Genomic DNA, 21,949 nt, shown 5'->3' with positions numbered 1-21,949 from the left:
ATTTCACACTAGGTTATGGAAAAGGGTAAGCTTTACTGAACCAACCAGTGGTGGATGACATTGTGATGTGCAAAAAAAAGAGCTTGAAAAAAAACATAATTCATTGCCTCCAACATGAAAAGAGAATCAGATGAGAATTTGCCTAACCCACCAAAGTAAGGCTCCAAAGTTTGGTTTTTTTACTTGTAACTGAATTCCAAAGACTGCTCAGGCTTAAGCCACCTAGATATTTTCATTTCCTTCACCAAGACCAGTATCTGGACTACAACAAAGAAAACAGTCTAAAATGAGAGCTCTCCCAAATTTGCCCTGCTGTATTTTCTATATGTTCCCTGCTTCTCTATTACCACCGTCCGCCCTGCAGTAGCCAGGGAGGCAGGGAAGATATTATAGCATGGAACAGAGCTACTAAAGCGACGCTCTCTCCCTTCCTGAGATGGTATTGCAGCTTTATTCCAGGGATCATATGGGGAAAAGAGAAAGAAAATTGATAAAACGCTCCTTTTTGAAGGCAGGGGGAAGGGAAAGGGTTAGATTCACACAGCCAATAAGGAAAACTGGGAAGGAAGACATAAGGGGAAGAAGGTAACATTCCACATATATGAGGTATTGAGAGACCGCCAGATATTCACAACCCTTCACAGAAGTAAACGTGAACGCCCTTTATTTCTATCTTTAGCACACTTGCATAGGGTTTTACAGGGTCCGCGGGCTAAGCAAGTTACCACTGGCTAATACGCATAGGTTTACATTTTTTCTCCTGTACACAAGGATATTGTTTTGCTTTACTCTCTCTTCTGCAGGAAGGTTTCAAGGACTTTAGCCTTTAATATCACAACTTATTTCAAAGACTGGTTTGTGCAGACAGGCCTTTACTAATATATAAAATATAGCAACAATTCCCCCTTTCTCTTTTTGCACAAACCAGGTTTTGGATGTGACTCATTCTCTACTTTTATGAAGACAAGATAACATACAACATAAACTGTCATCCCGATTAACACTATAAGTAAAGTCCATCCCCCTTCTAGCACAAGAGACCTCAACCATCCGGTGATACCCCAGCTGGCGAACCAACTTCTGATGGGGTCACCATCTTCTTTCAGGGCATGTAACCCATCCTGTAGCTGTTGTAGTTGCTTATGGATGGAAACTGAATGATCAGTAAGATTCAAGCAGCACATGCCTTCAAACTCCCCACAACCATGTCCTTGTGCTAAGAGCAAGAAATCAATTGTAGCTGGATTTTGTAATACTGCATGACGTACACTACTCACATTGGCTGAAAGTTCACTTAACATTGTGGATGTTAAGTTCAATTCTTTCTTAGTCTAACAAGCGAGCCTTTTTAGAGTTGCTAAGCCTTAATTCATTCACGCTTCACTTTGACTGTTTGATGTTTTTTATTTTATCAGCTATATTTAGCAATTGGTGTAAGCTTGGATGGAAACAAAGTAAGTTTCCCAAGAAAACAGGATCTTCTGTGTGGATTAACAGGAATCCCATTCCATGCTCTATCTCCACAGATTAGGAATATGGAACTAGGTAATTGCTTTGGTAATTGTCCTGTGAGATTTCACCGCTAATATAAGGCTGTACTTTCAGTGTGAGTAACAAGGTCAGCTATAGGGTTGACTGCAGCCCAGTGCTGAATTACTTTGTTAGAATGGCTTTTTGATGGGGGTTCAAACATTATCCATCCACCTGAGGTATTGGTGGAACCTAACAAATCTAATTCTTCTGGGGGCCCTATAGTAACATTAAGAACTTGGATAATTTTTGCTTGCCAACAGGCTTCAGGTTGTCTTGATGTGAAGCCAACAGTGCGATTGCACTCTTGCAACATTGCCGATTGATTCAGTCGAGGCTCGTTACTAACTAAACCTTTAAATGCTTGAGGATTCCATTCAGGGACTCCTATGAGACAGGTGCGAAAAGGATCTCCAGGTGTGACTAGGCTCAAACACATTGACCTTTGGCCAGTTCAATGTGCCAGAGTCACCCATATGTTCTGTCACTTTTGGATGTTAGTTAGCAGACAGTTGGTCAGGACTATACACAGCACAATTACTATAAGCAGCTTGTTCCATGCAAATGACACCATGCCTGCTGACTCACAATTAAGGCATTAACGTTAAATGAACTTTCAAAGATGTTTAGACTAGCTTTTGAAGGGGGAATACTTATACTTTATACTAACATAACAATTACTATACAGGCTAAACTCTTAAACTATTATCTAACTACTTTTAACACACATGCTCTGGTATATATGTAGTCTAAGCGTGAAAGCAATTTGCTGAAAGGGTAAACACAACTACAATTTGCTTTTATATACAGTTAGATGGAGTCTCTACACTTTTCTAGATCTTCTACAGAATTTCCCTCACAAACAGACTATGATCTAACACGATTCAGCTTTGGAACGTTCACCGCTCCCGTGGTGTCAGCTGGCAGCTGATCGGTGACTGAGGGCTTCGATGTTCAGGTTGTTCTTCACATCTTTCTAAATCTTAAAACAAAGGATAACTGAAAAAATTGGTAGAGACACAACATCATAATAACAACATAAAATTTCTGTTGGTAAACTGTCTGTGTAGTTTTCAGACACAACTGTGTCCTGGCAGCTCCACTTCTGATCCATGTCTGGAGTACCAAGGCTGTGTGGTGACTTCTCTGTTCACTGGATCTCATGTGTTCAGAGGCAGACAGTCTGGTCAGATGAACAGGTGACCTTTTTGGAAACTGCCAAAAAAACACAGACACTTCTCCCTTTGAAGTTAATGAATTACACTAATCAGATGCGTTTAGGGCATCAATTTCCCCTGTTTTTTTAAAAACAATAAAAATGGGATGTACTTCTGTCATACACATCTACATCAACACAAAACCATATACACAATGAATAAGAACTTATAGCAGTTAAAAAATCAATCAAATCGTAAATATTTCTAATAACATATGTAATATAAAACTACTATTAACTACTAAAACACTGCACCAGCATCCCATAGTTTGCAAACAAACAGAAACAAAAAAAAAAATCAGTGAAGGATTGGATAACCACCTCCAGAAATGATTCTCCAAGCCCACTTCAGAATTGATCCAGCTGTTATATTAATAGGGTCAAATTGCTGAGTCAAAAAGTGACTCAAATACTGATTTGGTACAGAAAACATCTGTATCTGTTGGCAAACATTCTATCCAGGTAAAGTCAAGGCCTTAGGCTTTAAACTGGAAAGATGCCTCTTAACTCATTTTTAAAGCAAGGTTTTCAATACTAGCAGCTATGAGATGCTTAAAGCACAGCAAACTGCTGACATGCATTTGTACAAAGCAAATGATCAGAAGCCTTAGATAACAGACTAATTAAACCATTCAGCAGCTGGTTTAATCTGAAGCCTCTCCCATGGCAGCTGACCCTCAGCAATGGTACATCTTCTTAAACTTCTGGAAACACTGAAAAATAAGATTGCTATAACAAACAAAAACTGCAGAGATTGCAACAACCAATAGAACTTCCAATGAAGTCAAGGGTGTCACAGACTGCCTTCACTTTTATCCACAAGCAGGTGTTCATCAGTGTTCTATCACAGCTGTTTCAGTTGCAGTCATCTTCATCTCTCTAGGAAAATAACTATACTTTGCAGTTTAGAGAAGTGTCTCCAATAAAACATAAAACAATTTAAATTAAACAATATTTAAACCTAACAATAAAATTAATTATAACAAAAGGAAATAACAAAACTTAACCTTAAAAGAATATCCAAGTTATAAAACTTAACTTAAAAACATTCAAGCCTAAACATAAAAAAACTTGACTATTCTTAATTCTAGTAATACTTTATATTAATAAAAACATAACTTAATCTTATTCTGTCACTACAAAAAGGCAACTAAAAGTTTGATATATACCTTTTAAACACAATATAACAATAACACAGATTCATTATAAAGATTATAAAATGTAACAAATACATCACAATTCTATGTCATCTAGCTTTGAGAATAACTCACAATAACTGCAAATGTTACTAAAAATACTTATTCATAACAGGAATTTGCCTAGTATATGCTTAAATTGGTTAGGATTTTAAAGTGCAGTTTTTCTAGAGAAAAACCACAACAACACAGGATTTGGCAAGTTGCCATTCAGCTTTTGTAGCACTTTTCAGAAGCATCAAGTCCAATTCTTAATTGAAATCCAAAATCTAAATTGGTATATATGCAGTTATATGTGTTTTATATAAGAAAAGGACTCACATTGAAATTACCTTATTAAAATTGTGGAAAAAACAAGCAAATAGATAATATATGCTCTAACTCAACTTTGTCTTGTACAGTAAAGTTCTCTCAACTAATTATTTTTTAAACCACAAATCTCTTCTGTAGATAATATTAATAGGATAGTTTTCTTAGAAGCTGTAAATCATACGAGATTTTAACCTTAGGTTTTAAGGCTAATTATTGCAAGGTAACATCTATTAATATTCACCTTAAACACCCTTTTTTGAAAAAGGGCTTTTTAAACTTTCAAAGAATCACAATAATTTCTCCAGTAAAACTCTAAAAACTGCAATTGCATAAACTCATAATTACTTAAAACACAAAATCAACTCTAAAAGGGTATATAAAAACATTTTAAAAAAACAATGAATCATAACTTTTTAACAAACTGTGTACTATCCTGCTGCTTTTCCTTAGAGAGGGAGCCGGGGGGGTGGACTGCCCGCCCTGCTGCTGCTCTCTGCTGCTGTTTTCTTTCTTCACATCCCCCACATATGCTATTATAACTTTGTCCCCAGCCTCTCTGTTACCACTGTCCACCCCGCAGCAGCCAGGGAGGCTGGGGAGGTAGTTTTAGCTTGCCAGAGGAGGCCCTAAAAACGAGGCTCTTTCCCTTTGCTGAGATGGCAGTTGCAGCTTTATTTCTTGGGATCCTTCGAGGTGAGATGGCAGAAGGGAAAGAGGAAGAGGTATCGATAAGCAGTCCTTTTTCAAAGCAGGGGAAATGGGTGGGGGGAATTTACACAACCAGTAAGGGGAACTGGGGAGAACAAGATAAGGGAAAGAACTTACAAGTCTACATTTTCAGGGGTACATTCTTAGGGTCATGCCATTTTTCCTAACTGCATTACAACATCTCACCCTTTCTTATTATATAAAATTGTTTGTTGAAGGGTTGTGAGATCATTTTGATACCGATCACGAGTTTGTCCACCACTCGTTGTTGAAGGACCCCCCAGCTATTCACCAGTCTTCACAGAAGTAATTGTGAACACTGTTTATTTCTATTATTAACACACCTTTTATAGGGTTCTACAGGGTTTGCGGGCAGAGCAAGCTACTATTGGCTAGTACACACAAGTTTACAGTCTTATCCTTGTACAAAAGAATATTGTTTTACTTTCTGCAGGCAAGTTTCAAGGATTTTAGCCCTTAATACTATGACTTATCCCAGAGGCTGGTTTGTGCAGACAAGCTTTTACTAATATATCGTGCCCCCCATCTGCTAAAAAACTCTCTATAACTCGTGATTGATGGGCTGGTCCAGTTGCTTCCGGTCCGCTAGCTCTATGTGGTTGATGTCTGAGGTAGTAGATACTAATTTCTTGAGACCTTTTAAACCTAAACAACGGACATTCCCGAAGGCTAGCACGATTAGAAACAGAACAACAAAAAACAACAAGATTGTTTTGATTATCGAGGTCCACCATACTGTCAGTTCCCAGCCTTTAAACAGCTCACTAAACCAGTCCTCAGCTTCTTGCTTCACTTGTCCAATCAAGTTCTTCGTGTCTCGGAGGGCTCCGTGGACATTGGGAGCTTTCAAGGACAGGTTTAGGCAGAAAAGTCCTTCAAATTCCTGGCATCCGTGTCCATGCAGCAGCAGAAGAAAATCTATGGCTGCTCGATTTTGGAGTGTGGACTGTCTGGTAATCTCGTCTTAGAGGAGGGAGCTGAGGGTGACTGATGTTAAGTTGGCCTGTTTGATCACCCAGCACTCAAGCTGTCCTAATTCATCTAGTGCCTTAGCAGCTGCAACCCATGGAAAAAATATGGATGCAGCAACTCTTTTTGATTTTGCCCAATGAAATATATCCAAATCACAATTTGAGTCTAAAATATCAGTGCTTCTTTTGTGGATTTCATGAGTCAAATTGTCTTTCCTAGTCCATCTAATAATTTGGGTTTGGTTGGGTGCAAACAGGGACAGCCTTCCAAAAGTGCAAGGCCTCCCTCGAAGGCGAGATGGGACTCCTGCCCATGCTTTATCTCCACATATTAGAAATATACCTTTAGGGAGGATTCTTGGATGTGAACGGTGAGAATCGTCCGCTAAGACCTGACTTAGCGTACCACACCATTGTTTTGCTTTGTATTCTTTTCGATACTGGATTATGTGATTGTATAGCTTTGTGTCTGGCAGTAAGTTGTAAATGAAGTGAACACATGTTGCAATCCTCCTCTCGGGGGACCCCTCTGTCCCACCCCCCGTGATGAGAGCCCTGCTCGTCTCAGGACACAGGCGGCGGAGGGGGTCCTGGAGTGGATACAACACGGACTCAAAGTATCTAGACACAGGAGGCTCAAACTTGCTGGAAATAATCCCGGGTTTATTGCATGTCATCCATCCGGGGCAAGAAAGAGACCAAAATGCCCTGGGTCTTATCTCTTATACTAGGGGGCAGGGGTGACTGGGGATACAGGGAGGTCACAGCCAATAGGAAGGGGGAAGGGAAAGAAGGTTTTCAGGTAGGAACTAACATTACACAAAACAGAGGTTTTTCCCTTGCGAGATACCAAGATTTTTTTAGATGCACTACAACACCTCACCCTTTTCTGTTATACAAAAATGAGAAAGAAAGAAAACTCTAGCTCATTTATCTTTTACCGTGAGCTTGCCCACCACTCACAATTGGTGGGCTGATTAGGTTCGTTTCTGTTGTCTAGTTCCATGTGGTTAGCTTCTGAGGTAGTAAAAATTACACTACTAAGGGCCTTTAAAATTAAACAACGGACAATTCCAAATGCTAACACAATCAAAAACAAAATAAAAAACAACAAGATTGTTTTGATTATTGAAGTCCACCATCCTGTGAGCCCCCAGCCTTTGAAGAGCACCCAGATGTTCTGTTGTGGCTGTGGGACGATCCAGGCTGCTGTCAGGCTGCTCAGTGCGAGCAGGATGACAGCAGGGTTAAGGCTCATCACGGATTTGAGTGAGAGGTAGGTTATTTCTAAAAAAAAGGAAACAGACATTTTTAAAAACATGTTTACGGCCAAAGTATGCAGGTCAGAGGCTAGAAAGGTTTCTTCTTGCTCTCTCCAGCAGCGTCTTGGAAGCAACTGCCACTTGCTTCTCTTCTCTTCTTGCTGGGCCTGGATTCTTTGGAACAAAAGGTTTTACCCATTTCTGAGGAATCCATCAGGGGCCTGTGGGGGTGGATACACACGCGTAACCACACCCCCAGGTGACAAGTTCATAGGGGCCCTTGGTTTGCCAAGTTTCAGGGTCCCTGATTAAAACCGGTGGACGCTGTGACAATTTAAACTGATCACCACTGTTAAAATGCCGAGTCACAGGAGGATTCATGTTTTCAAATAAGCAGTTTAGGAAGTTAATGGTAAACAGAGCTTTACAGAATTTCTGTTGTGGAGACATCCACACTGCATCACTGCTTTGCCTGGCTAGGACTTGTTTGAGCGTCTGGTGTGTATGCTCAATTACAGCTTGACCTGTGGGGGAGTGGGGGATGCCAGTTTTATGTTCCACTCCCCACTGCTGGACAAATTCCAGGAACTCCTTGGATTTATACGCTGGGCCATTATCTGTTTTAATTTCTTTAGGGATTCCCAATATGGAAAAGGCCTGTACTAAGTGTTGTTTGGCATGTACAGATTTTTCTCCTGCATGAGCAGAGGCATACACTGCTCCTGAGTATGTATCAATGCTCACATGTACATACTTAAGGCAACCAAAACTGGGGATATGTGTAATGTCTGTTTGTCACACTTCACAGCTTTCAATTCCTCGGGGATTAACCCTGAGGCCTAATGATGGCACTGCCTGGAGCTGATAAGTGGGACAGGTAACCACGATGGCTTTAGCCTAATCCCGTGTCAGCTGGAACTGACGAATCAGTCCTGGCACATTTTGATGGTATTGCTGGTGACTTATCTTTGCCTGTTGGAACACATCTGGGAGACGCACTTTTTCAGCTGGGGTAGCAAGGGAATCAGCCTCCCGGTTTCCCTCAGTGATTTCACCTGGCAACGGAGTATGCGACCTTATATGCATCACATAGAAAAGTTGTTCTTAATTTGAAACCAAATAAATCAGTTTTGAAAGCAATCTAAAGAGATGTTCGTTCTCAATGTCCTTGAGAACTGCCTGCTCTGCTCTGGACACCACTCCTGCTACGTAGGCTGAGTCAGTAACCAAATTAATTGGTTCTGAAACTTCTCAAAGGCTCTCACGGCCGCAGCCAATTCAGCTATCTGGGGTGACCCCTCTACAAACTCAACATCAGCTTCCCAAAGCTGAGTCTGTGGATTTCTCCAAGTCATCACCGACTTATGAGATGCCCCAGATGCATCAGTGAACACTGTGAGCGCTTTGAGTGGCCTTCGGCTCCTTTTCTCACGAGGAATGAGATGGAATTCCTCATGAAACAATTTGTGTGATGGTGCATGAACTGAAATTTGCCCACTATAGCTGTCCAGAGCAAACTGGAGGTTAGTATTGCTCTGCAGCAGATGCTCAAACATCTCTTTGGTCAGTTTCTCAGGGGAGTTTTTGCCTTCTCCAGAGAGCCTGACTGGGAGGTGAATACACACAAAGTCACAACCTGCCAGTTCCCGCAGCCTTACCCTGGCCTTTTGAATCAGCTGAGCCATCAGCTCTTGTGGCTCGGTGATAGTTTTGGGTCGTTGATGGGAGAGGAAAATCCATTCCATTATTAAGAGTGGATCTCTCTGCCCCTCGGCCCACTGGAATATTAACCCATGTAGATGTGGCAATTTCCCCAGGACAATAAATTTGAAAGGCAGCTCAGGTTTGAAGCGATGTGCCTGTCTTTTTGTCAAGGCCTTTTGTGCCTTTTCAATCACAGTTTTTTCTTCTGGAGTCAGCTCCCTGGGAGACAGCAGCTCTCTCTCCCCTTTCAATAAATTGAGAAGGGGGCTCAGGTCTTCATTAGTGAGACCTAGCCAGGGTTTGACCCAGTTTAGTGACCCGCATAGGGAATGGAGATCTGCTAGAGTTTTAGGATTACCAATAATTTCCAATTTTTGTGGAAAAACCATCCGTGCAGTAATTTCCAGGCCCAGGTATTTACAAGGTGGCATCTTTTGTACTTTGTCTTCCTGCACTTGGAATCCAGCAGAGGTTAAAACTTTAACCACTAGGTCAATTGTGTCTTGCAGTATGTTGTCATTGGTACAGCATACTGGCACATCATCCATGTAGTGCAGGATGATGGCATCTCTTTTTTCAGCATTAACAGAGGATTCTAGGTGTGTGTGTGCTGTGTCTCCAATAACAAAATACCTACTATCCAGTCCTGCCAGGTCTCGTGAATTGTCCTGCAGGTCCACTCCAATGACTGTCCAACGGTCAGATCTGAAATGAAAAGCTTCAGAAGTTACAAGTCTGGATCGCTTTTGCAGCTGCCAGATCCTCTTGGTGCTCGACAAAATAGCGCTTTTTTTCTAGTTTTTTTGTTGATTTGCTACAGCTTCTTTCTGGTGTTTCTTTTGTTGCTGGTTTTGAGGACAATTCCTTGTGAAATGTCCTGGCTGCTTGCACTGGAAGCAGATGATGTACTGCAGCCGTTCTGGTGACATCTGTGGCCTGTTCATTCCTGGTGTTGCAGCTGCCACAGTCTTTGGGTTTATCAGTCCCAGCTTCCTGTTGTGCGCACTATACAGATCTGCTTTCTTGTCACATGCTTCAATCATGTCTGCTGTAGTGGGTGGAGGGCTGATGGGCAGATTTAATCAGTTCTGCCTGTGCCACTGGTCCTTACACCTGCTTTTGTATTTGTCCTCTAAGCCAGTTGACAAACTGCAAAAAACTTTCTGATGGAAACTGTTTAATATTGACATAACTGACTTGGAATTCAAGTGTTGGCAATTTGTTATAAGCTTTTTCTGCTACATCACAGATCTTATCTAAAGTAGGTTTTGTTAGAACCTGCACTTGGTCTTCAGGTTTGGTCCACCTCCCCTCCCCACATAAATGCTCTAAAGTAATTCCATTATTTTCTGCATCTTTTGCAACCTGAATGCTTTGCTTGAACTCTTCTAAGAGGTCCTTTAAGGACTTTTTCCATGAGCTTTCCCAAAAATCAAACTCCATGGAGGTTAGGAGGCACCTGAAGAAGTCTTTGAGGTCAGAAGGAACGAACTCCTGAGATTTTAAGGTAGCTTTAATCATTCTTTTTAATATTTCACTATCTTTGCCAAATTCATGTTGGATTTTACAAATCTCTCGGATATCGTGGTAAGAGAAAGGTTGATATTGTCTATTAGTTCTTTTTTTACCAGTAAATATCACAGGTGCAGCTGTAAGCATATCCTTATCTTCCCCAGAGCCTGTATCTCTGGGGTTTCCCCGCCCACCCCCACCCCCACCCCCACCCCCACCCCCACCAGGCCCATTGGGCCTTGCCTCACCACTGGCTCAGTGGAGGGACCCATCTTCCCCCCCCCTGGGGGGCAGGGCTGGGACACTCCTCCCCCTGCCCCCCCACGGGAGCAGGGGTTAGGGCTATCCCTCCCACCCCCTTCACCCTCCCCGTGGGGACAGGGGGCGGGGGTATGGGGAGCAAGGTTACAACACTTGGGCGGGGTTGCAAGGTGGTGCCATGCAGGGCGAGGGTATGGTAGAGGGAGGGGGGATGTGTGAGGGAGGGGAGGGGTTATGGGAGGAGTAGGGGTCATGGGTGGATACAGGTGGGTGGGAAGGGTTATGGGAAGGGGAACAGAAATATGATGGTGGTTTCTCCACGTGGCTAGCTGGCACATGGCCAGCGCCATTTTGGATCCCAGCCATGTGGGGGTAGGGGGATTCATTGCATTTAACAGTTGGGATATGAGGGTACAGGGAGAGCCCTCTGATAGCTTGTGTGACACTACCAGAGATGGGAGCAGAATGAGACACATGGAACCAGGAATGGCATTGTCAAGGTACATTTCCTGAGTTTCTGGATCTGTTCTATGTGTCTTTTTCAGCTCAGGAGCAGAGGGTTCGGGGAAAGGGTTAGGGGGAACCAATGGAAACTGCAGTGGCTGCTTTTTTATTTCTTTTTCTCTGTTAATCGATTCTTTTTGAATTATGAGAAAAACCAGGAGATACTTTGAAGCAAATTTGTCTCCTTCCTCCACTTTAAGTGTTAAGAAATTGCCAATTCTATCCCATGCAGGGATAGCATTTACATCTAGCATGTCAAACTGTGGAGTGTTATGGGACAGCCATGAGATAAAATGTTTCAACTTTTTTCTAGAAATCTTATAATCTGTGGTACTTAATAATTCTTGCAATTTGGATGCTAAATTTTGTTGGGGTGTAGATAGCTTTCATCCTATGAAAAACGAGGTTCACTTGCTTAATAAATTATAAAAGGTTTAATATAAACAAAAAGACAATTAGGAGACAAAGATAATAAATCAAAGGGTTAAAACAGCCGGGTGCCCTGGCACGTTGCCAGGAACACACCTGGTATCTTTGGAACACTCCTTTTATCCCATCCTGCTGTGAGGGTTTAATGTATATTCAAACTTTTCCAAGAAGTATTTTGCATGGCCACTCCCTGGTTCCGCCTTTTTAGAGCAAGCTCCATGGAGATTTAATTTCTTCTGATCATCATTTTATTTGGGCTGGGGTTCCTTTCTCTGCAAGCGGTCAGTGCTGATAACAGTCTGGGCCCCCTCATCCTGCCGCTGATGTCAGCCTGGGCTTCATCATTCTTCCGCTGTTAACAGTCTGGTCCCCATGCCCTGCTGCTGATAACAGCCTGGCCCCCATTGTTTTGCCTGCTGGGGTTATCTTGCTTTGTCCAGATGAGACATAGCCCTAATGTTCTAAATTCTTCTATGCCTAAAACTTGCTAAGAGAGAAAAAGAATATAGCAAAAGCATATAACATATAACATTTATCCTAATACTTGCGAAAAAGCCAATATCACAATATTAATTCACAATAATCCCATTTTATTGTTAAAAGCTGCTAGCACAAACGGTTTAGTTTTTGGTTTGTTTTTTGGATTTTTTTTTCTTCTTTACACCGCAAAAGGAGCCAAGCCAGGCAGGCTTATCTCAGTTCAGTCCCCTCACTCTCTCACTGGGGTAAGGCACAAAGTGCTAAGCTCAGCCGCAGCGGTTCTTGCAGAGCCGCTAAAAACACGTGGCCGGGCTGTGGGGGAGGGGGGAGAACGCTGCTCACTTGCGCCGTGGTTTGGCGCCACGCAGTCTCCGCGTGGCCGGGGCCACGAGGGGAAGAAATGCTGCTGCCCGTCCTCCGCGTCGCAGCTGCCGCTGGTACGGCTCAGGGCTATCTCCCACCGCAGCCGCCGGCTCCACAGCAGCCCACTGCCGCCCCGGCTCCGCACCTTCCGCCGCTCGTAGCCGCGGGCCGCACTCACACTAGCCCTGCCGCCCCGCCCGAGCCCGCCGCGCTTCAGGGGGGGACCGGACCTGGATCTGCACCTCCCAGTCTCGGCTCGGGACTGAAATGCCTCCGCGCTGGGACGGAAACAGGACCAGTGGCGGCGGCGGGGGGGAGGGGCGCGCAACTCGGCGAGTTCTGCGGCGGCCGGTTTGAAACTCGCCGCGTTACTTACTCATTTACAATGCAAGAAATCTCCTCTGCTCTGGATCCGACCTTCTGACTGTCTCGTTAAGGACTTCATGGTTAGGTTCTTTTTCCCTTTGAATTGAAGACTGACGAGAGCGAGGCAGTTTTCTCTTGTTCGGTCTTGGTTGTTTATTCTTTTCTTATCAGCATTACAAGGTACAAGGAGCTATGTGCACTAAGATAGAAAGGCGCAAAATGGCTAACAAAGATCTTCTTCAAGGTCTTTTATATGTCCATTTACTCAATTAACAGATGCCAACTAAATTATTTTTCTTAGTGACCCAATGACCCAACACCTGTGAACTGCATTGTGGCATTCTTTATCCAATCACTTACTACTACCCAGAAACCTCTAGGAGAAGAACATGAAGAAGAAAGAAGGACGGACAAGAGACAACACCCTAAATCTTCCATCTTGTCTTCTGCTCTCTAAACTACTTTTTCACCCAATGATTTAAGAAACTTTCTAATCTACACACTTACATTTTCAGCTTTTTCCATCTTACTTTAACATTTGTTCTCATATATCACCATGAAAACATGCTCATGAATTTCATGTTATATGAAATTCAGTGTTTCTTTGGATCCTAGAACTAAGTATTAGAAACAAGGGTACACACTCAGTATCTCAGACTCCAACATCTGACGATTCAAAGGGCTATCGGGTCCTTCCTCAAGAGCACAGCCACTGAAAACAGCGTGTGTCTCCTAAGGTAATTGATTACCCTCAATAGACTCATTTGAACTCCACTGATGGAGTTCCAGTAGCTTTTGGGGAGTTCTAAGGCTCCTCACACCAGGGCACCAATCTGCTATATTTTCTATATGTTCCCTGCCTCTATATTACCACCGTCCGCCCTGCAGTAGCCAGGGAGGCAGGGAAGATATTATACCATGGAACAGAGGTACTAAACCGAGGCTCTCTCCCTTCCTGAGATGATATTGCAGCTTTATTCCAGGGATCGCACGGGGGAAAGAGAAAGAAAATTGGTAATGCGCTCCTTTTTGAAGGCAGGGGGAAGGGTTAGATTCACACAGCCAATAAGGAAAACTGGGGAGGAAGAGATGAGGGGAAGAAGCTAACATTCTACATGTCTGAGGTACTGTCCTAGTTTAGAGCAAATTAGGGGGGAAAACTCCAAATGGGGATTTCCCCAGGGAAATGCCCCCTCCCCACCAACTGGTCCGGGAAAAAAAAAATTCCTTGGAGAGAAGTGGAAAAAGCTGTTTATTTAACAGAAATTGAATAATATTAAATAATAAAACCTCTCGCTGTTCGATGGGATGGCAAGTCTAGGAAGAAAAGTCCTTTTGATGTGGTGTAGCTCAGCTCGCTCAGGTTCTTATCAGTCCTTTCGGCGCTGGAAAGTGCTGAGGCCCAGGCCCCGGTGGGCCAAAGGCGTGGGCTCCCAGGGTTTGGCAGGGTGTTCAGTTCAGAGCAGGCTTGCACAGATCCAAGAAAAAAAGGAAAAAAAAAAGGTCCAGGGAACTCCTCTGCCTCAGCTAGCTAAAACTAAGTAAAAGCCAGAGAGAAGCTCTGTCCTGCTGTCTGTCCATGCTGCAGACGCCACAGTCCAGGAGCGGGATGTGTGGGAGTGATGTTTTTCTTTAACACAAACTGCGCGCTTCTTCTTCCCCCTCTCTTGCTCTCAAAGCCAGTCTTAAAGGTGCAGAACTTAATATATAACATAAACCAGGCGATTGGGGATACCTGTATCATAAAGTCACCCCAGGACAGGTACATCTTGGGTTATACCATTTTTCTAAATGCATTACAATATTGCCCTAAACCAGGACACCAATGAAAACATTCCCATTCATGATACTGTATTGTATCAGACTAATTGTGACACCCAGGAGTGAGACACCGAAACATATTGAAAAAGAGACTGAATTCAGTCAGTAGTTGTATCAGGGTTACTACATGCCTGACAAAAACCAAAAATATTCTCCATCAAATGCTCCAGTGTCTATTGCATTAAGGAAGTTGTGTCCTAGAAGACAAGGGTTAAAAGTCTTAAAATTTGTAACAAGGCTATTTATCGGTCTGTTAGTGGAAGATTATGATTTCACAGTTTGATAACAGTTGGATTTGTGGCCTTTTTGCTTTTTGAACAGATGTTTGTTAAACCTTTACTTCCAATTTAATATATTTCACTTAGATGCAACAAATTGTCAAAATTCTTAAGGCTGCTGAACCCAAAAGAGTTTCCAAAGCAGAGGGATGATCCCCACCAGGCCTGGAAATATAGTTAGTAAAAAAAAGGCCATTTTATGTTATTTTCCTTGTTTATTCTCCTTGCCGTTAAAAACATAAGATGGTGTGGTAGAACTTGCAGTAGGAGCTCTGTCAGATTTGCTGTTTAAACGTTTAAAATTTTTTAAATACTTTTTAAACCATGACACTAAGATCTCAGTGCAGCTTTTTATCCTCGCTGCCTTTGACCTTCACTGGGATTCCCAACATCGGTTTGCACTTAAGTCTAGCCATAACTATTGACCAGTTCTTACTGAGGGGGGAATTAAACTTTTCCATTATAATCTTGACCTTCTTTCTGCTAATTCACCTTACATTTCCCTATGGTGGTGTGATAGATTGGCATTTAAGAAAACAAAGAGAAACACCTAAAAAAGTTAAAACTGCTGGAGGCTGGTGGGAGTTTTTCTCTCGGCCAACAACTGGACATTTTTAAGAACTGACAGCAGTTTTGACCATTGAAAAGTGAGATCAACCTGTGAACAGCACCTTAAGACCTAAGCCTGGGAATTTCTTTGTCTCTTTTTGTTTCCTGGCTGTGAAAGGTAACAGAGCTCCAGCTGGCCTCCCGTTCCCCTGCCTGGGGGATGTGGCCAGGGCAGGGGCTGGGCTGGGCCTGCCGTGGCTCCCGGCCAGGAGATGGGGCCTGCAGGGCTTGCCCCCGGGCTCTGGCCGGGCCAGGCCGGTCCCTGGCTCGGCTGCAGTTTTTTTGCCGTGACTGAATTCACCAGAGGCTGCCGATTAAAGAAAGAAAAAAAGCTCTTGACCTGAGGCGGGCTGAGACAGTGACCATACTCTTCAGAGCATCCATGAAGAATCTTCCATCACAGAGAGCTCCAGCCGCTGCTCCGGCAGAGATCACGGAACCATCTACCAACCTGGGCAAGATTTTAACTCTTTCACTACCCAGATGAGACTTGCAGATTAATCCTTTTTTCCAGAGAAAGAAAGAGGGAGTAATCAACATGTAAAGAGACTTTATAAACTATCAGAGACAGTAAAGAAAAGAATTAAGCTTCAGAAGAGGTAGAGAATAAGGAGATGCTTTAATAAGCTGAAATATTTTTCTGTTAAAGCTATGGAGATGGACAATAATGTTCTGAAAAAAACTCCTTTAATTCATGGCAGAGTATATTGGGAGGAATAGAGTAGTTCAAAGTGTGGATTTTGAGCAAAAAGTGAAGTAGTTGTGATACAGTGAGGTGCTGGAACAGAGGGGGAGCAGTACTAATTGAAGATTTGTGGCTTTGTAGAGGCAAAGAGAAAACTTCTGTTTCCAGAAAGGCTCACAAAGACAGATGAAGAGAACTTTTGCCTTTGAATAACTCATCCTTAAAAATTACATCCCTAGACTCATTTGACCCATAACACACCTCAGAGTGATGTGAAATGGGAGGAGTGAACTGATGGCAGATTTTGGGGCAGCTGGCATCAGAGAAATAGAAAGCTATAATAGAAATAGTTTTCTTGTGAGAAACTCCATAGATTAGCAGAAGAAGACTTCTGTTTCTCTACAAAGACTGATGGAAAGACTATAGCAAGAATTGGGACTGTTGTAAACACCAGTTTTTTTTGTCTCTATGTTGTCATGTGAACAAGAGAATGGTTGGGTAGTGGGGGAAAAAAGGGTTTTCTGGAGAGTTTATTCTGCTTTTCTTATTCTTGTAGCTTTGTTAATAAACTTTCTTTATTCCTTTTAAGTTTTAAGCCTGTTTTGCTCTTGTTCTAATCCATATCTCACAGCAAGAAATAAGTAAGTTTTCTAGTAATTTTTTAGTTACTGCTTTAAAACCATGACAGGTGGCTAAACAGTGATTGACTAATCAGAAAATAAAAGGTAGAAGAAAAAGTTCTATAAGATCATATAGCTTTGTCCCGGGAAAACACTTCCATAGTTTAATTGCTCTTTTAATTTGGTATTTGTCATCTTTCACAATATAAAAATTATATATAACAGAGATAAGAGGAGACACCCTAAATATTTAGATGAAAGCTGAAAATACATTTATATCACAATTTCAGTGTTATTTTTACTGAGTGGACATTTTGGTATGCTCAGTAATACCGTTTGCAACTTCATTGTATGTTGCCGGAGATTAAATATGGAGCAAACCCACCTACATTCAGTGGAGATACCTGTGATACAAGGGTCAAGAGAACCATTTAGTGCTTTTAGGCATTCAGGAAGTGCAGTTTGTTTCAATGTAGTGTTCTGGTGCAGGTGCCATTGAATTGTCACTATTTTTAAATTTTTTTTGTGTTGTAACAGCATTTAGCAATTTTTTAAAAGTTCAGTATTCTCTGGTGCTATGTAGTGGTGGTCATGCATATGGTAGAAAACAGTCCTGTCATATAACCTTAAAGCTTATGCATGATTTTGCAATCTAGAATTATCAGGATGTCAAGGGAAGAGTTTTCCCTCTTACTTTCTGGAGGAGCTGGTTGCAGTCTGTTACAAATGGAGTGAGAACTTAGAGAAGTCCTGCCCTTGACTCAGATTTTTGGCAGTAGCTGTTTGAGGTGGCCTGCACCCTAGATGGCTTTCACTCACAAGTTCTTAAGAATGGCTGATTTGGTCTATTATAAAATTAATTACTTATTGAATAGACACAAGATTAACAGACAGAAGACTTTCAACAGACTTATTTACTTACTACTCAGGATAAAAAGAAAGAACTATTAGTAGATAAAAACATAGTGCACAATAAAAGGTACCTATATTACAGCTTGTAAAGAAATAGTATAGATTAGGAGTCAATGTAGCTTGCCACCAAATTGATGGTGGAGTACACATAGAGTCCTTTCACTCAATTCCCAGGAAAGTAACCACAAAGATGCATCCAAACTTTGATGGGAAACCCTACACGTTTCCATGGTGTGTGCAGAAGACTTCTGCTTTGTGAAAGTTTTGTGTCGCTTTTATAGTTTGTAAAGTTGTCATGGGGTGACTTTACCTTTAAGGTGGTTGTGAGAGCTAAGGAAGTTGAAGTTGCTGGGGACTGAAAGGAGTCTCTTCTCCTGACCAATTATTGGTCATTACTGGGAATTGACAGCAGTTTTAACCATTGAAAAGGGAGATCAACTTGTGAACCCTACCTTAAGATGTAAAGTTAAGGCACTTTGGTTCTCTTTGTTTCCTGGCTGTGAAAGGTAACAGAGCTCTGGCCTCCCGCTCTCTGCCTGGACATGCGGCCGGGCGGGGGCTGGGCTGAGCCTGCCGCATCTCCCGGCCGGGAGATGGGGGGGCCTGCGGGGCTTGCCCTGAGCTCTGGCTGGGCCGGGCCAGTTCCTGGCTCGGCTGCAGTGATGGAGTTCACCGGGGACTGCCGAGTAAAGAAGGAGAAAAAGCTCTGGACCTGCGGCGGGCTAAAGTGGCGACTACACTTTCCAGAACAGCCATGAGGAATCTTCTATCGAAGACAGCTCCAGCTCCTGCACCGGCAGAGGTCACAGAACCATCTACAAAGCCTGGGCAAGATTTTAAACTTTTCATTACTCAGATGAGACTTGCAGATTAATCCTTTTATCCAGAGAGAGAAAAAGAGAGTGATCAACATGTAAAGAGACTTTATAAAACTATTAGAGACAGTAAAGAAAAGAATTAAGTTTCAGAAAAAGTAGAGAATAAGAAGATGCATTTATGAGCTGAAATAGCTTTCTGTTGAAGCTATGGAAATGGACAATAAAGTCTTGAAAAAACTCCTTTAATTCATGACAGTATATAGGGAGGAATAGAGTGTTCAAAGTGTAAATTTTGAGTAAAAAGTAGAGTGATTGTGATACAGTGAAGTGCTAGAAACAGTGAAGCGAAAATTTGAAGCCTTGGGGGGCAGTGAGAAAAACTGTTTTCTAGTGAAGCTCACAGAGACAGATGAAAAAGACTTTTGCCTTTGAATAACTCATCCTTAAAATGACATCCCTAGACTCATGGCCCATACACACCTCGAGTGATGTGAAATGGGAGGAGTGAGCTCTGATAACAGCAGTTCTGGGCAGCTGACATCAAGGCAATAGAAAACTATAACAAAAACTATAACAAAAATAGTTTTCTTGTGAGAAACTCCATAAATTAAAAGAAAGAGACTTCTGTTTCTCTACAAAGACTGGTGAAAAGACTGTAGCAGGAATTGGGACTGTTTTAACCATCAAAGTTCCAAAGTTTTTTGTCTCTGTTGTCATGTAAACAAAGGAATAGTGAGTAGTAGAAGATAAAAAGGGGTTTTCTGGGAGTTTATTCTGGTGTTATTATTGTAGTTTGCTAATAAACTTTCTTTATTCCTTTTAAGTTTTATGCCTGTTTTGCTCTTGTTCTAATCCATATCTCACAGCAAGAAATAAGTAACCTTTTTTTTTAGTTACTGGTTTAAAACCACGAGAAAAGTGAAGTGTCTGTCAGTCAGAAATTCAATCTTATCTCCCTACATCTTGTTCTCAAGGCAACATGCTTATTGTCAGCTGGGGAATGTACCCCTCTGGGGCCATAGATAACTCACTATGACAGATGTCCGGCCTGGGTTATCTCACCAATCCATGTGAGGGGGAGAATGCCCAGAGCTATCACTCCAGCTGATGGACTGAACAGATAAGCTCTTCTGTGGTATGGAGCAAAGTCCTGCCACACAGTCCTGCCACAAGAAACCTGTACCAAGAGTGAAGTGTCCCATTGAGGGAGTGCCACAAACTACCTTGGTTAGCCACAGCAAAAGTCCATTCCCTGTACTGCACCAACTTGGATTGTCCCTGGCCATTCATTAGTCTTGTCAGCTTTGACTTATTTTACATCTTTTAGGACCTATTGGGGTTAAATATGCAATGTTAATGCATACAGCTATTTCTTAGTGCTGTGTCATGTATGTAAACATATGCAAGTCGCATTTATGAAGTGCACAAATGTATGTGTATTTTTAAAAGATAATTTTCAACATCTTTATCGTAAAAGTGCTCTTGTTCCTTGTCCTGGGTTACAATGCGGGGTGTAACCAAAGTATGTATTTTTTCATCAGTAAAAAGAGTGTAACATGTTTCTTCTGTTGGCAGTTGGTTGTATGGTGGAGCTTCTTCAGCATGTGTCACTTGTTCTTGTTCCCCTTCATCTGTGAGACCAAAGTTTTCAGCTTCGGACCAATTTGTAATTATCTCCAAAATCCCAGGGCGATTCAGTTTTCCAATACAGGCATGCTGTGTGATGAAAGCAATCTACTTGCTCCATGTGGCATTGGTGGCGTGATGAGTAGAGGGAACCTTTGCTTTGAACATCCACCCCAGCACCAGTAGTTGGGGTGCCAGGAGTAGTTGTGCTTTAGTGCCTATTACCTCTGAGGCAGCTTGGACTCCTTCATAGTGTTAGGGTTCAGGAACACACATAATCACAGAATGATTATATGAAGGTGCTTTATTGAAGAGCTCTGAGTGTCAGGGGTACACATACCCAAATCTGACCCGATTTGGTTTTGAGTTGAACATGTTTTATACACTATCGTTATGCAACTTACATATTAATTATTAAACTTACATTGTTTTATTGTATGCATCGTTTTTACCCAAGCATGGATTTCTCGTGATCCCCCCCTAGCCCCCTAACATTGTTCCTCATGTTCTCTAAACAATAATTATATCTAATCACATCTAACAATTGTATCATTTATCATATACTGACTACACAAGTACAGTTTGACCTGATCTTTAGCAAGCACAAAGCCTAACATTTCTCAGGGCCTACTTTTCCCAGGGCTTTCCAAACCTAACTTTCTAAGTCCCTGAATTTTCTAAGATTTTAGAACCTTTTACTATCAATAGGTCTCTAAAATTTCTTTCTCTGTGGGAGTGTAGTTGGCTTCATACTCTATGTAGCTTTGACTCCAAAATCTTAGTGGTCAGACTCGAGTCTCACCAGGCACATTCTGCCAAAGGCTCCAGGACAGACCATGGCTCCCTGCTGCAGAGTAGAGCACATTCTTCACATCTGGTTCTTTCCTGACTGGGCCAAGAGCTACTGGATGAGCAATCTCCTGCTTAATCTGGGCAAAGGCTTGTTGCTGTTCAGGGCCCCACTGGAAAGTGTTCTTCTTGCGGATAATCAGGTAGAGAGGGCTCACAATATGCCTGTACTCAGGAATATGCATTCTCCAAAAGCCTATGGCACCTAGGAAAGCTTGTCTTTCCTTCTTGTTGGTTGGTGGAGACATTGCTGTGATCTTGTTGATGACATTGGTGGGAATCTGATGCCGTCCATCTTGCCACTTCACTCCCGGGAAGTGGATTTTTCAAGCAGGTCCCTTAACTTTGCTCTTCTTGATAGTGAAACCAGTTTCAGGAGAATCTGAATGATTTTCTCTCCTTTCTCAAACACTTCTGCTGCCGTGTTCCCCTACACAATGATGTCATTGAGTTACTGCAGATGTTGGAGCCTCACCCTTTTCTAGTGACATCTGGATCAGTCCATGGCAGATGGTGGGGCTGTGCTTCCACCCCTGGGGCAATCCATTCCAGGTGTACTGCACTCCCCCCCACGTGAAGGCAAACTGAGGCCTGCATTCTGCTGCCAAAGGTATGGAGAAAAATGCATTGGCAATGTCAATAGTGGCGTACCACTTCGCTGCCTTGGACTCTGGCTCGTACTGGAGCTCCAGCATGTCCGGCACTGCAGTCACGGTGTTGGATTTCAGGCCGCTCTGGGTGCCTCTCTCAACCCGGGAGCTGCTGGGAGAGGTGGATGGTCCTGGCTCGGCCTGGAGCCGTCAGTGCAGGCCGGGGCAGGGTTTAGTGTTGGTGAGATGTCAGCAGCCATGGTCCAGCCCAGCTTGGGGCCAGGGTCCCACAGTCTCCATCCCCAC

This window comes from Pseudopodoces humilis, chromosome 12, assembly GCF_049639895.1.
Source record: "Pseudopodoces humilis isolate 2021_Gansu_Grassland_sample_001 chromosome 12, ASM4963989v1, whole genome shotgun sequence".
NCBI lineage: Eukaryota > Metazoa > Chordata > Aves > Passeriformes > Paridae > Pseudopodoces > Pseudopodoces humilis.
The sequence above is the reverse complement of the archived record's forward strand: the minus strand, read 5'-3'. Positions refer to the sequence as shown.